At 42.3% G+C, this 16,820-nt stretch overlaps 5 non-coding genes across 5 annotated transcripts; 3 read left to right on the top strand and 2 right to left on the bottom strand.

Moving 5' to 3' along the window:
• Nucleotides 1-329: 329 nt before the first annotated feature.
• LOC148631304 (5S ribosomal RNA) lies at nt 330-448 on the bottom strand. Its single transcript, XR_015934780.1, has one exon. It is a non-coding gene; the product is annotated as a 5S ribosomal RNA (ribosomal RNA).
• A 1,304-nt stretch (nt 449-1,752) lies between these two features.
• On the top strand, nt 1,753-1,894 carry LOC148631303 (U4 spliceosomal RNA). The gene has a single exon (XR_015934804.1). It is a non-coding gene; the product is annotated as a U4 spliceosomal RNA (small nuclear RNA).
• Nucleotides 1,895-9,015: 7,121 nt separating this feature from the next.
• trnas-gga (transfer RNA serine (anticodon GGA)) lies at nt 9,016-9,097 on the bottom strand. Its single transcript has one exon. It is a non-coding gene; the product is annotated as a tRNA-Ser (tRNA).
• A 4,226-nt stretch (nt 9,098-13,323) lies between these two features.
• LOC148631301 (U4 spliceosomal RNA) lies at nt 13,324-13,465 on the top strand. Its single transcript, XR_015934813.1, has one exon. It is a non-coding gene; the product is annotated as a U4 spliceosomal RNA (small nuclear RNA).
• A 541-nt stretch (nt 13,466-14,006) lies between these two features.
• Nucleotides 14,007-14,080, top strand: trnai-aau (transfer RNA isoleucine (anticodon AAU)). Its single transcript has one exon. It is a non-coding gene; the product is annotated as a tRNA-Ile (tRNA).
• The last annotated feature ends 2,740 nt before the right edge of the window (nt 14,081-16,820 follow it).

Raw genomic sequence — 16,820 nt, 5'->3', positions numbered from 1 at the left:
TCCTTCGGGGGAGGCGTCAAACCGAGGTCCCGACCCTCCTTGGCCATTAGGAAACCCCAGGGCTCAATGAATGAAATCGGTAACAAATGAATAAATGTCTAGTTATACGAAAAACGAGTGGTTTATCGACTCATCTTCATTTGCAGATTTAGAGGCAGCTTCGATATTCGTTTTACAGACGGGTTTTTTTTTTTTGAATATGGGTCACACACATGCCACAGCAACAAAACATCTCTAGAGATGAGGCTATAGATCACCTTTCCATCCTGCAGGTTTTCCTCCCAAAGCCTACGGCACCAACGGCGACCCCTGCTGGCCGGGAGAGCAAAAGCTTACAGCACCTGGTATTCCCAGGCGGTCTTCCATCCAAGTACTAACCAGGCCCAACCCTGCTTAGCTTCCGAGATCAGACAAGATCGGGCGTGTCCAGGGTGGTGTGGCCGTAAGCGAGAGCCCTGGCGCATGACTCGCTACTTGAAGCTGTGTGTGGCGGGGGTTCCATGCCCCCCGAGCGGGACTGAAGGATCGTTCGTGTGCAACTCTTTGGAAAGGAGCTGCTTTCCAAATCGCATTGCGTGCCTGGATGTTGGCGAATGCGCTCCCTTGTGTTGGCTCGTCCCGCACTGGAGGAGGACAAACAATCTGCACGGAGGAGCACCAGGCAAGTCTTCAGTGCACAGCACTCTGGAAACATTTCGGGGCTGTCGCGTGTTTATTTCAGCACGTAAAGCGCACCGGTCCAACACGTCGGCCGGGCGCGCGGCGCCTCCGCCCTCTTGCTGCCCCTGCAGCTGCTTCACTTTTCCCTTTAGTTGCCATAGATTTTTTTGTAGTGCTATACATATACGATTGAGGTATCTTAGAGTTCTCCTTCGAAGACCCAGCACTCTCTTTTCTTTTCCCAGTGTTACTCATATCGGACTTTTTAAACATAAAAGGGTTAACCCTAAAAAAATCGTTTTTTTTTTCTTTCAATTATAACTGAAGTTTAAACAACTAGTGTTAAGTCCTTATTTTTCTGTAGTCAAAAAAAGCAAAAATTAACATTCAGGTCATGAAAAACTCAAAAAAACTCCCCAACAACTAAACTTTACCTCCCACCTGAGCGCCATCTTGAACGCCCCTACCACCAGAGAATGCTCACGATTTCGGAAGCTGTCTCCGGGACGTGCTGATTCCACACATCCTGAATAAATCATGATATTGTTAGTTGCTGTAGCTAGACGTTCAAATGAGTTTCATGGCCAGATGGACTGTTTCCTCCAGCGGTATAGTATTGCAGTGAGACAGCACGATGCCTGCAAGACTATGTCACGCTAAACGCCACAGATTGTTTGTCCGTTCTTGTCAGTCGTCCCGCAGCCACGGGAAGTGGGACACAAACATGCTGCAATGCTTTCAAGACGTTAGGATTTGTTTGTGCAACATCCAAGAAGAGTACTTGTGGCTTGAATGTGAACTGTACGTGCCCGCCCCCTTTCCTCTATAGTGCATGAGTTCCTCCCGGCATGACCTTCGTCATTGTTCTGTCATCTTTTATTTAAAGGGTTGTATTTCTGCTGCTGAAAATAAGCAACGGTTTTCTCACAACGCCCTTTGTTCCCAACGGAGCCCTTGTCTGTCATGAAATTCTTCAAAACCTCAAGCTAGAAGAAGAAGAAGACGACAAATATGAAGCGTTATAGCAACGACATGCCATGAGACGATCGATAACGATTTCCATAGGATCCCCGCGGTTGCCTGGCAACCGTCAGCTTTGCGCAGTGGCAGTATCGTAGCCTGTGAGGTTTAGCCGAGGCGCGATTATTGCTAGTTGAAAACTTTTCCCAATACCCCGCTTCCGCCGGTTTGCAATACAATCGGCGAAAGCAATTTTTGACAGTCTCGTCAGAGACTGAGCAAGGTGTTTAAAGACAGATTTGGTCATGGTGATATCATGGTAGAAAGAAACGAGCTTGTTACGTGTCAACAGAAACGCTCTTTAGCTCTTTCAGCTTTATGCAGAGAACAGCGTCTGTCGAGATTACTTTTGTGTCAGCGCGAAACGCCGTGTGCTGTCAGTATGATTTCATATTGCTCGTAGCGGCGCCTGGCTTTTGTCTGTCAAACGTTAGGTTGCGCTTCTTCATGCTGCATCGTCGGCATGAGTGGAGCATTTTAAACGTCTGTACTTACTGCGCCCCATAAGAAATCGTTTGTCCCTGTTCAAAAGAGATTGTGCGATGTCCTGCAGCGTTCGCAAAGCAAACCTTTGACAGTTTGAAAAGAGGAATTTATTCTGCTTCCTGTGCGTGCAGTAGTTACAAAGTTGAACGTCTTTACACGATCTGCTGCAGTTTTCAGTGGGTGGGCTTTGTCAAATGGCTTGGAAAAACGCACTCTGTTTCGGCTCGGGAAACATCATGAGCAGTTTTCACACACATCATGAGCATGTTTTCTGTGTATAGCTGTCTTTTAACGCGTACAGAATTCATTCGAAATCATTGATTTCTCCAATTAACAAGGGTCCCTTTTTGAACCTGCCAGAAGCATTCTTTCAATGTAACAGATTTACTCCGGGGAAGGGCAGCATGACATTGAGAGTAGCTCAAGCTTTCAGCACCTTTATCTGACTGCATGTATGCAGACACTGCTCAGAATCCCCTGTAAGATTCTCCTTCAATTCCGTTTTGCAGTGCTTTAGCTCTTTCAAAAGGCTTCGCTTTGCTAGTCACAATCCAAGGCTCATGACAGCATTTGAAAACATTTGCAACTGCATTGGCCGGGAATCGAACCTGGGTCAACTGCTTTGAAAGCAGCTATGCGCAACACTGGCTCGCTCCAGAGTAAATTTCACGTCGAGGGCATATTTTTTTCCATTTTACCGTGAGTCGGGCTCAGCTGCACAGAGGAGAGAGCAGAGCAATGAGGTCACGGGGAAGAAGGGACAATTTTATGATGCTTTGGAAGATAATGTTTTTTTTTTCTTATACTGAAAATGAAAGGTAGTTGTTTCTATATGGACTCAGTCTTTGGAATTTGTATATATATATTTCAGTGATCCCTCAGCCATTCCTTCTGTATTGTAATTCAATTTCTCTTTTAAAATTCCTTCCCCACTTCTAGGACCTGCAGTTGCTGAACTCCACAATGGCTTCTATTGGAAAGTCTGTGACTGAGACCAAGTAAGTGCTCACTTTTTTATGAAACCATTATTTATTTTGGAGCAATGAGCAATTCTTATATAAATGCAATAAAATCATTATGCTCAAACTATGAGAGAGAAAATTAAGGATAATTTAAGAAATCAGTCTTAGCTTGTTTCTATACACAGATGGTATTATTTATTTTCAAAGGAAACCCGCGAGGATTCCCCTGGTGTGCAAGATGTGCCTGAATACTCTTGATCAGCTTCCTGCTCACTTGAAGAGGGCGTGTATGAAGCACGCCACGGCAGAAGAGATCAGGATGGCCTCTCAACAGGCGAGGGAGGACATGATGAATCACCTGAAGAATGGGGTCATCGTGGATTACCACAGAATAGAGATCGTGTCTGGTGAGGCAAACAGGATAGTGGTTGTAAGACTGCTAGAGTCCTTGGGCCTTTTTGTACATGGGAAGCCTGAAGACACATTGGCAAGGTGAGATATTTTTAATCTGTAAGGCTTCTGTAGTTTCTTTTTGAAATCATTGTTACAACATATTATGTAAAAGCATGTTGAAAAGAATATACCTGCATTCCAGCGGCCCTGAGCAAGAGGCCGCAGTCCAGGAGGAAGAGATGCCAGAGGCTGCTCTAGAAACTGAAACAGAAGCGGATAAGGAAGGGGAAGATGTGAGCTCTGAAGAACTCTATCAGCAGTAAGACTTTTTATTTTTCAGATGTATCTATTTTTTACTAAAATTCTAATTTGTCTTATAGGTATAAAATGTTTAAACCGGTGTTTTATATCCTTACAGGCCCTGAGTAGTTAAAAAGTATCAGCAGGCCGGAAGAGAGTGGCCCAAGCTGGACTCTATAGAAAGCACTCCCTGGATGCTCCTCTCCTGATTGGATTCAAACAGTACCTTACCAAGGATCTGGGAGTGGCAAATTATTCTCAGGAGGTATTTATTTTTTAAACGCATTAAAAATTAAGCAATGGTATCTTCATTGTAAATGTTTTTATTTCTTAGCTTAAAATTCACCCATGTGAAATGATGTCAGCCATAAACATCATGACTCTATATTTCCTACCTGAATCTATTCTACTTAAATTATTACATTATACACAATTTGAGTTCATTTTAAAAAGTAAAAGGTAATGAAAGGAATGCATTTTTAAAAGAAAGATAATACCGATATGCATGTGATAATCTTCCTTATATCATGTAGTGCGTCATTTGGACACTTTGTGGGCTTGAAATACAAAGAAAATCATGTTCTATGGTACAAGATAAATACAAAACTTAAGCTTTTATTTTAATTAGATTTGTTTATAAAGCATAAGCAATCATTTATTACATCGCTTCTTGAATTAAATCTTTTGACAAGAGGTAAGACTTCTATTTTACATTTAAACCCATGTTTAGCTGCGTTTTTTAGATTTAACTGAACCAATTTCTGTGTGTGATATTGTCCTTGAATTCTGACAACATCACACTAAATTACATGATATAAAACAGCTAATGTTTCTAGAGATAAAGTTTCTGGGATGCTTCTAATTACTTTTTATTACCAGGGACAGTTTAATTAACCTTGTACAGTACTGAAAGACCAAGATGCTTTTTTTAAAGTTATTTAACATTTTATAGAACTTTTTCTACTATGGCAACATGATGAGCTTGGTGAAACTTGGAAAAATACTGCTTGGCCACTTATCTTAAGATAAAGATAGGATAAAGGTTTATCTTTTGCACCTACCTGACCCCCAGGGAAGGCCAATGCTTTCTAAGTTGATGGTTCCCTACAGTAGACTGTACCTTATCTTCAAAGGTAATGTATATTGACCCAAATCAGTTTTGGAATCCAATCTACTGCCGAGATGGAGCACATCCTTTTTTCAGGATTTTAGCATCATACGTTTGGTATATTTAGTCCCTAATGCTGAAAGAAATGATCATAGAACATGACATCTAACCTTACCTGTGGTGTCTTTAATCCCTATTGCTCAATGCATGGTGTACGTACTGCATACATGTGTCTTGAGAATGAGGAATGGGCCCCTGAGACAGTAATTTGCCTGTTTCACAAATGATCGTATTTTACTAGAGATTCTGTTTGGGATTCAGATGTGCATTCGGACAGCAATCCCTTTCAAGAAATGATACGTTCTGGATGAGGTCAAAGGTGCTGGAACACTGTATTTAGGATGTGTTTGCAGAGACTATGTGTCTCCTGCTTCAACGCAGTGATAAATAGATGTGCTCCTGTAATTCATTGGTACATGCCCAGGGCAGTAAGCAGTCTGAGGATTTATTTCCAGACGGCATAGAGCAGTGAAGTAGTGTAGTAGAGCAACACACTGGATCATTTTATTATTAGAATCTATTCTACTTAAATTATTACATTATACACAACTTGAGTTCATTTTAAAAAGTAAAAGATAATGAAAGGAATGCATTTTCATAAGAAAGATAATACTGATATGCATGTGATAATCTTCTTTATATCATGTAGTGCGTCATTTGGACACTTTGTGGGCTTGAAATACAAAGAAAATCATGTTCTATGGTACAAGATAAATACAAAACTTTAGCTTTTATTTTAATTAGATTTGTTTATAAAGCATAAGCAATCATTTATTACATTAATATATGTGAAAATAACATTTTAGCATCATATTATTACATACAGGTCTCTAGCTTCAACACAGTGATATATATATGCTCAGTGATTTATTGGTACATGCCCAGGTCAATAATCAGAATGAGGATTTATTTCCAGACGGGCTACAGGTAGTGTTGTGAAATACTTCAACACACTGGATCGCAGATTTAGACCCCCTGCACTCTTACTACTTAAAAACCAAAGAAATGAAGATATGTAGCAATCACATTGTAACAGGGGTGACAGTGACTTAATGCTTATACTAGTGGACTTCTGGTACCTTTAGGGTAAGGTGTTCCCTGAAGGGCTCTCAAACCCCGCATTTCAGATGCCTAGCTGTATCGCTGATGTGTTGCACCTCAGAATCACTTTTAAACCTTACCTCTGGTATCTTTAATCCCTATTGCTCAACGCATGGTGAAAGTATTGCATAAATGTGTCTGAAAATGAGCAATGGGCACCTGAGAGACTCATTTGCCTGTTTCACAAATGATCATATTTGACTAGAGATTCTGTTTGGGATTCAGTTGTGCATTCTGACAGCAATCCCTTTCAAAAAACGATACATTCTGGATGAGGTCAAAGGTGCAGGAACACTGTATTTAGGATGTGTTTGCACTTATGAGGATTTATTTCCAGATGTGCTAGGGGTAGTGTTGTGAAATACTTCAACACACTGGATCGCAGGTTTAAACCCCCTGCACTCTTACTCCTTAAAAACCAACAAATGCAGATATGTAGCAATCATATTGTAGCAGACACTCATTTGCCTGTTTCACAAATGATCATATTCTACTAGAGATTCTGTTTGGGATACGGATGTGCATTCTGACAGCAATCTCTTTCAAAAAATGCTTTTACCTTTTCGCGGCTTTGCCCTTCTTGCCTCTTTGGACAATATCTCCATCTTGTGGTCGTTGTTGGTAATGTCTAGACAATATCTCCATCTTGTGGTCGTTCTTGGTAATGTCTTCTTATGCCCTTTTTTATTTCAATTCTCTATTAGTTGATTCTAGAATCTCTACAATAGAGTTGAAAACATCAGTTTTAAAGCAGACAATATGACATTATTTATAGTCCAATTAGAAATGTATTACCCTGATAGATATCCCAACACCCGGAATGTATTGATACCATATCCCCAGTAATGCTCCTCAGGCCTAACAAGCACACTGTTGGTCTTAGGAAGCATCAGACACAGAAACGGTAACAACATCCTTCTTTCTGTTCACTCAGTCTCTGGTGCCGTGGGTCAGTGAAAGTGCGATGCGCGGATCCAGCGATCTCATCCTGTCACTCAGATGGCACAATCAGTAATTGGTGGCAGTTGATATGGTCCCTCCCAGCAGGATTGCAACATCTGGCAGGGTATCTCTTCTTCACCTACACCCACTCGCCAGGTATCCGGTCGTGTCTCCCCTCTGCTGGAGGTCCCCAAGCGTCCGGCACCTGTTCACAAGCCCTGTGCACCGCTTCAGTTAACAAACCTACAACACTTTAATAGAGAGTTATCTACCCACGGTGTCCCTTCAGTTGATATTTCCTTAGTTGGTCTTTCAGACTGTGGGTGATTGGGGCAATGTGACTTCCAACTTACCCCTAGTGAGGCAATTACAGCCTGGCACACCTTCCCAGTGTAGTCTGCCCCTAGATCAGTATCCAAGGGGCAGGGCAGTCCATACCCTGGGATCATCTTTGTCATACACTTGGGTATGTGCCAGCCCACATCACATCATCATACAACCCCACATTCTTTACACATTTGTTCTAACCACTATTAAACATCTATTAAAGGCCTCAACCTGAATTCTCCCCTTTCCCCAATAGAGGTTTCACAGGGGTCTCAGACTCCCGCTCTCCCAGTGCAGCTCATCTGGCATCTGCATCTGCATGGTTGTTACCTTGAGTTACTGGAATTCTTTATTTATTGTGTTATTTACACCTTACTCAAGCTGCTTCTGTCGGCAGCTGTAAAACTACAAATCAGTTCAGAGACAAGCCTAGTATTCTTAACTGGAGTCCCTGCCGTTGTGAGAGAATCCTATTTCTCCATAGCCATCCAGAATTGTGGCCTACATGCAACAAATACATACATTATATACATATACAGTAACCCTTTGTCCACACTTACATACAAAGGAATGGTTGATCCATCTGAGGAAACCCCAGTCTCAGCACCTGTAAGAGAGCTTGTTTCAAATTATTATAGGCGGCTTTTGTTGCGGGAACCAAGGCAATCTTGTCCTTGTACTGCACTCCCCCCTTAAGCAGATCTGTTAAGAGTTGTGCTCACCCTGTAAAAACATTGCACCCAAGCCCTGTTAAAATTTCACAATGCTAGACACAAAAGGGCCTTATCATAACTGCTTCTATTAGACACTCTAAAGCTGAAGCAACTCAGACTTGTGGGTTTCCTCGTCAGGGGAAGCACCCAGAATACTATCAACATACTGAGTGATCACAGTCAGTTGAAGCCACGTGATACCCTGTTCTGGATAGTCATTCTTTGTAATGCATAATATTCCAACCCAATAGATCTGGGATAAAACCACCCATTAAAATCTGGTACTCGGCAAGTAAAACTTGCTGCCCCAATACTCCTGTGGCCTCCTGCCGTCTCCCCATATACATTACTCTATAGCACACTGTTGAACAGAGGAGTGAAACAAGCATGACAGTAGTGCTCCAGTATCCCATAACAGAGAAACCAACACTCCATTAACAGTACATTTTTATCCACTGGACTGGGACAGACTTAGGGAGGGTACAAGGGATTTACAGGATCTAATCGTTAGGTAAACAGATCTTCTCACAAGACGTTATTCTCCCCAGTCTCGATTCTAAACCTACAGCGTTTCAGCATGTCTGAGACATTCGAATAAACCCAAATTGTTTCCTCTATTGCAACTAATTGTATAAAAATACAAACACTGTTTATCTAACTACTTTTACGTCCACCTGTACTGTACTTATACTTTCAGACGCTCTTATATTTTCCAATCTCCTTAAGTTGATTTTCGTCAAGTCTCTTTAGTTACGTCTCTAGCCAGTCCCGCTGGCTAAACACACTTACACCGTCATTTAGCTGCAAAAAGGCATTCGCGGATGCTGAAGAATTTATTTCCAAGGCAGCGGGTACAAGCGATTTGGCGTTTTAAAACCACCAGGAACAGCAAAGAGGCACGCTTCTTTCCTTGCGCCGGAACACAAGGACTGGAGGCGGACAACCTAGTCGGCAGGATTCGAACTTGCGCGGGGAGACCCCAATGGATTTCCAATCCATCGCTTTAATCACTCGGCCACGACTACAGCAAGCCCCACCGCCGCTGCGTTCTTGCTACAATCTTACCTGGATCGCGAGGCGCCGGCGGAAGCCTATTTCAAAGTCATTCTCCGTTTAAAAAAAACATTTCCAAAATACAAGCCTTGCAGACAGACACGCCTCAGAGGACTTAAGGGTGGCTTCATGTCGGAATGATAAAGTCTCCCCGTCCGGACATGAAAATGCCACTTTGTTACACACAAAAAAAGAATCAACAACAGAGAAATGCCCACAAGCATTTGAAAAGCCGCACCACGTCGCACTTGAAATAGCTCTTACATTAGTGGTAGACGCAGGAATCGCCTTTTTATTTACGCTCTTACCAACGCGATGGAAAGCAAAACAAAGCAAAGCAGAGCAAAACAAAACGAACAAACGAAAACCCTCACGTCCCACACTTGCATGTAAGGCCGTTACGTGCCCAAGCGGTATTGTATGTCATCCTAGCACTGCAGCCCGGGGCGTACGGTATATGGGAACGAGCGCACGCCACGAATCGTCTGAAATCACTCCCTACAGCTGTAAGGCACCTTGAAGTGTGCACCCCCAACATTCTTCCTTGCGCATCTGTGAAATCTAAATTAAATCTCACGTTGGGGGCATATTTTTTTCCACTTTATCATGAGTCGGGCTCGGCTGCACAGAGGTGAGAGCAGAGCAATGAGGTCACGGGGACAGGGGAGTTACACGCTGGCGGTTTGAATACGCGGAAGATCACTGAGGGATCCACAGTATATGGACCCTCCGTGCTCCATCAGTCCACACTCCGGACTCTGAATCCTGCCATCCGAGTTAAGATCTCGGCGAAACCTGAGGCGCAGTTCCTTCTTAAAACGTAATCTGGTGAGCATTTCTAGAACCATACTTGTATAGATGCAGCCTTTAATGTGTTGCTAGGTTAAAATTGATGACTTCTTGAACTTCAGTAGGCAACTGCCCTCTTGATTTTGGATTTAATTTCTTTATTACAGGGGCGCATTTATGAAGACAGAGTCATGTTCAGGTACTTTGCTTGATGGAGGAAGCTCATTTCGGACTCTGTTATCTGCTCACCTGGAAAGGTCTGCTGTACTACTACAAGAGAGAAGTAGAGTCTGGAAGAAGGGACAATTTTATGATGCTTTGGAAGATAATGTTTTTTTTTCTTTGAAATCGAAATGAATCAGAATATCAGTGCAAAAGACAAACTCTTGGTTTGGTTTAAAGAGATATGGTTTTAAAACAGACAACATGTAGAAAACAGGTGTTTCTCACTTTTGGAAAAGAATGGACCGCGGGTAATATTTTACTAGTTGCAGTGCTGAGCTCACTGGGTTACAGTCCTGCAGTGTCATACCAGGGCCAGTGGCGCAATGGATAACGCGTCTGACTACGGATTAGGAGATTGTAAATTCGACTCCTGGCTGGCTCGGGTCGTTTTTAAACGCATCAGGCTACTCCCTTAGTAGCCTGTGCTACTTACTGCATTGTAATCGTACCCAGTAAGAGATTTCCTTCATGTAAATGAACTGCACCTGACAGCTTTAGAAAAACACCTGGGCTCAGTACGGTGCTGAGAGCTCAGCGTTGCTGTTGTTCTAATTAGAACGCACTGCATCGGCTATGAACCCGAACTTTTCAATTATTCCGATCAGTAAGTCAACACGTAGTCCACATGAAGGTAGGAATATTCTCTTGTCTGTCTCTTGTTTGTATAGAACTGAATGTCCCTGACAATGTACTGTTAGTTTTAATTGAAGAACGGCATTTGTGTTCAAATATACCAGACAAGTTTACGTAACTGCTCATGCGACACTCAGTTGTAATTAGTCAAGAAATAAAGTCGAACAACAGCTGCGGGTTTGATTCTGAACGTATCAGATTGCAGCGCGTTTTACTTCCATTGACAAATGATAGAGATTCGAAGAGAGATCCTTCAGACCAGCAAGCAAACCCACGGCTATTTCGGTTTTCTATCTAGGCAACGTTGGTGTCTGCAATAGCATACATGAAAGCGTGATGCAATTTCTGTGGCTACTTGATTATAATGCTTTTTTTTATTTTTATTAAACATGTAGAATTTACAAATACAAATACAACAAGAGGATCAGAGTCATGTACAAGAGAAAAAAAACGCAGCAGAAAAAAAACATTTAACTACCAGAGGTAATTAAGTAATTATGTGATCAAATTGTATATTTTACACGTATCATATTTTCCTTGCTTTAATATTTCTCAATTATAAACTTTAGTTTCAACATGCATGCGTTTCCTGTAAAAAAATAAAACTCAGCACAGTTTTTTACAAAACAAAAAAAACGTTTTTCTTTTAACAACATTTCGAGTACCTCTGGCATTCATGAAAAAGACATACACAAAAGCAAATAACTAACTCTAAGACTATCTAAACTATTGAGTTTTTCAAAGAACCAGAACTATAACAGTCCTTAACACTTAACTACACCATTCCAAACTAACACTAAAGAAACACTAGTATATACTGGTATAACAAATAAAACCAAACATAATCATTAACTGAGCAGTCACTGGGAGCAAATCTCCTTCCCGTCCACAAAGGCCCTCGCTCCCACAAAGTAGGGTCTCCTCCCCTCTCTTCTGGCAGCTTCAACCTGGGGCCACAGCTGGTTCCTGGTGCTCCTGTCCGCGGCAGACAGTTCCTCTGCAAACCTCAGTTTGTTCCCATTCAAATACTCATTCCCCCTCGCCGCTCGCCAGAGCATGTCCCTCGCCGTCCTCTTGGTGAACTGTATTATAATCGATCTGGGGCGCACTTGCCCAGACATGTTCGCTCTCCCGAGCCTGTGAACAAAGTCAATGGCCGATATTACGTCCTCCTGGTCCGGCAGGGTCCATTTACAGATACCCTTCACTGTTGCAACAAGGTCCTTATCACGTTCCTCTTTAACTCCAAATAATTTTAAATTCCATCGTCGACAGTATCTATCTACATCGTTCACTTTCAATTCAAGTTCTTTAATATGCTTTTCTTGTTCGGTATTTACTTGTTTAAGAACTTTTACTTCACTCTTTAAGTCTTCAACCTCTTTAAACACACAGTCCATGGACTTTTTAAGACTTTCGATTGCGACTGTATTAAATCGAATCATTTCCTTCAGCTCACCCATCATGTTAAAGATGTTGGTTTGGAGCTCCTCCAGCGTCAGGTCGCCCCTTCCTCTCTTGGCCGCCGGGGTTTTCACAGGTGTGCTGGGCAGGGACTCCGGCTCTACCGTACGAGCGCATCTCCAGCACTCTTTCCACGTCCCCTCCAGCTGCTTCACTTTTCCCTGTAGTTCCATCGATTTTCTTGTAGTGCTATACATATACGATTGAGGTATCTTAGATTTCTCCTTCGAGGACCCAGCACTCTTTTCTTTTCCCAGTGTTACTCATATCGAAATTCTTAAACCTAAAAAAAATCGTTTTTTTTCTTTCAATTATAACTGAAGTTTAAACAACTAGTGTTAAGTCCTTATTTTTCTGTAGTCAAAAAAAGCAAAAATTAACATTCAGGTCATGAAAAACTCAAAAAAACTCCTCAACCACTAAACTTTACCTCCCACCTGAGCGCCATCTTGAACGCCCCTACCACCAGAGAATGCTCACGATTTCGGAAGCTGTCTCCGGGACGTGCTGATTCCACACATCCTGAATAAATCATGATATAGTTAGTTGCTGTAGCTAGACGTTTAAATGAGTTTCATGGCCAGATGGACTGTTTCCTCCAGCGGTATAGTATTGCAGTGAGACAGCACGATGCCTGCAAGACTATGTCACGCTAAACGCCACAGATTGTGTTTGTCCGTTCGTGTCAGTCGTCCTGCAGCCACGGGAAGTGGGACACAAACATGCTGCAATGCTTTCAAGACGTTAGGATTTGTTTGTGCAACATCCGAGAAGAGTACTTGTGGCTTGAATGTGAACTGTACGTGCCCGCCCCCTTTCCTCTGTAGTGCATGAGTTCCTCCCGGCATGCCCTTCCTCATTGTTCTGTCATCTTGTATTTAAAGGGTTGTATTTCTGCTGCTGAAAATAAGCAACGGTTTTCTCACAACGCCCTTTGTTCCCGACGGAGACCTTGTCTGCCATGAAATTCTTCAAAACCTCAAGCTAGATGAAGAAGAGGACAAATATGAAGCGTTACAGAAACGACATGCCATGAGACTATCGATAACGATTTCCATAGGATCCCCGCGGTTGCCTGGCAACTATCAGCTTTGCGCAGTGGCAGTATCGTAGCCTGTGAGGTTTAGCCGAGGCGCGATTATTGCTAGTTGAAAACTTTTCCCAATACCCCGCTTCCGCCGGTTTGCAATACAATCGGCGAAAGCAATTTTTGACAGTGTCGTCAGAGACTGAGCAAGGTGCTTAAAGACAGATTTGGTCATGGTGACATCATGGTAGAAAGAAACGAGCTTGTTACGTCTCAACAGAAACGCTCTTTAGCTCTTTCAGCGTTATGGAGAGAACAGCGTCTGTCGAGATCACTTTTGAGTCAGCGCGAAACGCCGTGTGCTGTCAGTTTGATTTCATATTGCTCGTAGCGGCGCCCGGCCTTTGTCTGTCAAATGTTAGGTTGCGCTTCTTCATGCTGCATCGTCGGCATGAGTGGAGCTTTTTAAACGTCTGTACTTACTGCGCCCCATAAGAAATCGTTCGTCCCTGTTCAAAAGAGATTGTGCGATGTCCTGCAGCGTTCGCAAAGCAAACCTTTGACAGTTTGAAAAGAGGAATTTATTCTGCTTCCTGTGCGTGCAGTAATTACAAAGTTGAACGTCTTTACACGATCTGCTGCAGTTTTCAGTGGGCGGACTTTGTCAAATTGCTTGGAAAAACGCAGTTTCGGCTCGGGAAACATCATGAGCAGTGTCAGCACAGAGAGGACCACTGTCGTGAGGCCGGTTAGCTCAGTTGGTTAGAGTGTGGTGCTAATAACGCCAAGGTCGTGGGTTCGAGCCCCGTACGGGCCAGGTCCTTTTCTCCTCTCTTACCAAAGCTGTTAGGTTCCTTTCCGTGGTGAGATGGGTTGTCATGCAACGCTGCCACATAGTGCCGACAGACAAGAGTGTTGCGGGAAAAGAGAAAAGTGTTTGAAGTTTTAAGAGTGTATTAGGTGGAGCCAAAATCAAGTGTCACAAATGCAAGTGGGAGGATTTCCAATGTTTAATATGGTAAAAATAAGCAGAAGTTATCTGCCGGTCATGGCACAGTCTGCCATGCTTTTGTCATATACTGTAAAGTGGTGTCGAACTGGAGCCTCACCATTTGCATATGTGAGGCTCCAGTTATACATCGAGTGTCACGTTAAATGACAAAAATCAAGAGAGTTAAAGCAGCTGGAGAGGTTTTCTTACAACTTTTGAGCTGACACAGTTTTGGAAAATGTTTCCTTCACGCTGCACTGTACAACATAGGCAGCCAAGAGTCTCCAAAACAAAACAGAATTGACAGATAGGAGAAAATTCCCACTCGTCCTGAAGTTCCCAAAATCCAGCACTGAGCGTAAACAAAGTGTCTAAGTAGCGTGGGAATGCTAACCCTAACCCTAGCTGGAGTTTGAGCAATCCAGCACTGAGCGTAAAAAGATGAGTCAAAGTAATGTCTAATCTGATTAGTTTCCTTAGAGCTGGTTCAGAGTTTGTTCAAGAATTTACCTTTCACAGATGCACAAAGAAGAATGTTGGGGGTGCACGCTTCAAGGTGCCTTACAGGTGTAGGGAGTGATTCGAGACGATTCGTGGCGTGTGCTCGTTCCCATATACCGTACGCCCCGGGGTGCAGTGGTAGGATGACATACAATACCGCTTGGGCACGTAACGGTGTTATTTGCAAGTGCGGGACGTGAGGGTTTTTGTTTGTTCGTTGTTTTGCTCTGCTTTGCTTTGTTTTGCTTTCCATCGCGTTGGTAAGAGCGTAAATAAAAAGGCGATTCCTGCGTCTACCACTAATGTAAGAGCTATTTCAAGTGCGGCGTGGTGCGGCTTTTCAAATGCTCAACAGGATGACTTCGCATGCACGCGTGCTTTCATGAAGTCGTGTGTGCAACCATGTCTGCTTACGTGCAAACGGGCGTGGTTTCATGTATGCAAAAAACTTTCCTGGGCTCTTCTGAAGCACATAAAATTATTTGGAGATATAAATTTGTCTTGTTTTCCTCTTAGGCTCTAGAATTGATATTTTTTTTTTCATTTTTGGTATTTTTCATCATTTTTCAGAAAGTGGTTGCAAGCCCGATATCATGCGAAGAAACTTCAGGATTCGGGGATCAGTCAATGGATTTTAAAACACATCCTAAATACAGTGTTCCTGCACCTTTGACCTCATCCAGAATGTATCGTTTTTTTAAAGGGATTGCTGTCAGAATGCACAACTGAATTCCAAACAGAATCTCTAGTCAAATATGATCATTTGTGAAACAGGCAAATGAGTCTCTCAGGTGCCCATTGCTCATTTTCAGACACATTTATGCAATACTTTCACCATGCGTTGAGCAATAGGGATTAAAGATACCAGAGGTAAGGTTTAAAAGTGATTCTGAGGTGCAATAGATCAGCGATACAGCTAGGCATCTGAAATGTGGGGTTTGAGAGCCCTTCAGGGAACACCGTACCCTAAAGGTACCTGAAGTCCACTAGTATAAGCATTAAGTCACTGTCACCCCTGTTACAATGTGATTGCTACATATCTTCATTTCTTTGGTTTTTAAGGAGTAAGAGTGCAGGGGGTCTAAATCTGCGATCCAGTGTGTTGAAGTATTTCACAACACTACCTGTAGCCCGTCTGGAAATAAATCCTCATTCTGATTATTGACCTGGGCATGTACCAATAAATCACTGAGCATATATATATATATCACTGTGCTGAAGCTAAAGACCTGTATGTAATAATATGATGCTAAAATGTTATTTTCACATATAGTAATGTAATAAATGATTGCTTATGTTTTATAAACAAATCTAATTAAAATAAAAGCTTCAGTTTTGTATTTATCTTGTACCATAAAACATGATTTTCTTTGTATTTCAAGCCCACAAAGTGTCCAAATGACGCACTACATGATATAAGGAAGATTATCACATGCATATCGGTATTATCTTCCTCATTAATATGCATTCCTTTCATTACCTTTTAATTTTTAAAATGAACTCAAATTGTGTATAATGTTATAATTTAAGTAGAATAGGTTCTAATAATATAATGATAAAGTGGTGTTGCACTACTTCACTACTTCACTGCTCTATGCCGTCTGGAAATAAATCCTCAGACTGCTTACTGCCCAGGGCATGTACCAATAAATTACAGGAGCACATCTATATATCACTGCGTTGAAGCAGGAGACACAATCACTGCAAACATCCTAAATACAGTGTTTCAGCACCTTTGACCTCATCCAGAACGTATCATTTCTTGAAAGGGATTGCTGTCCGAATGCACAGCTGAATCCCAAACAGAATCTCTAGTAAAATACGATCATTTGTGAAACAGGCAAATGACTGTCATTCCTCATTGTCAGACACGTATGCAATGCTTTCACCGTGCATTGAGCAATAGGGATTAAAGACACCACAGGTAAGGTTAATTCTAAAATATTGGACTCATATTCTTATGATGGCAGACATGATGCTGCTTTTAAAACCGGGGTTAATGGACATTATATGACTGTCAATTCTGTTTTGTTTTGGAGACTCTTGGCTGCCTATGTGGTACAGT

This window comes from Lepisosteus platostomus, unplaced genomic scaffold (assembly GCF_059453375.1).
Source record: "Lepisosteus platostomus isolate fLepPlt1 unplaced genomic scaffold, fLepPlt1.hap1 Scaffold_78_H1, whole genome shotgun sequence".
Taxonomy (NCBI): Eukaryota; Metazoa; Chordata; class Actinopteri; order Semionotiformes; family Lepisosteidae; genus Lepisosteus; species Lepisosteus platostomus.
This window is presented reverse-complemented; position numbering and strand designations above follow the sequence as displayed.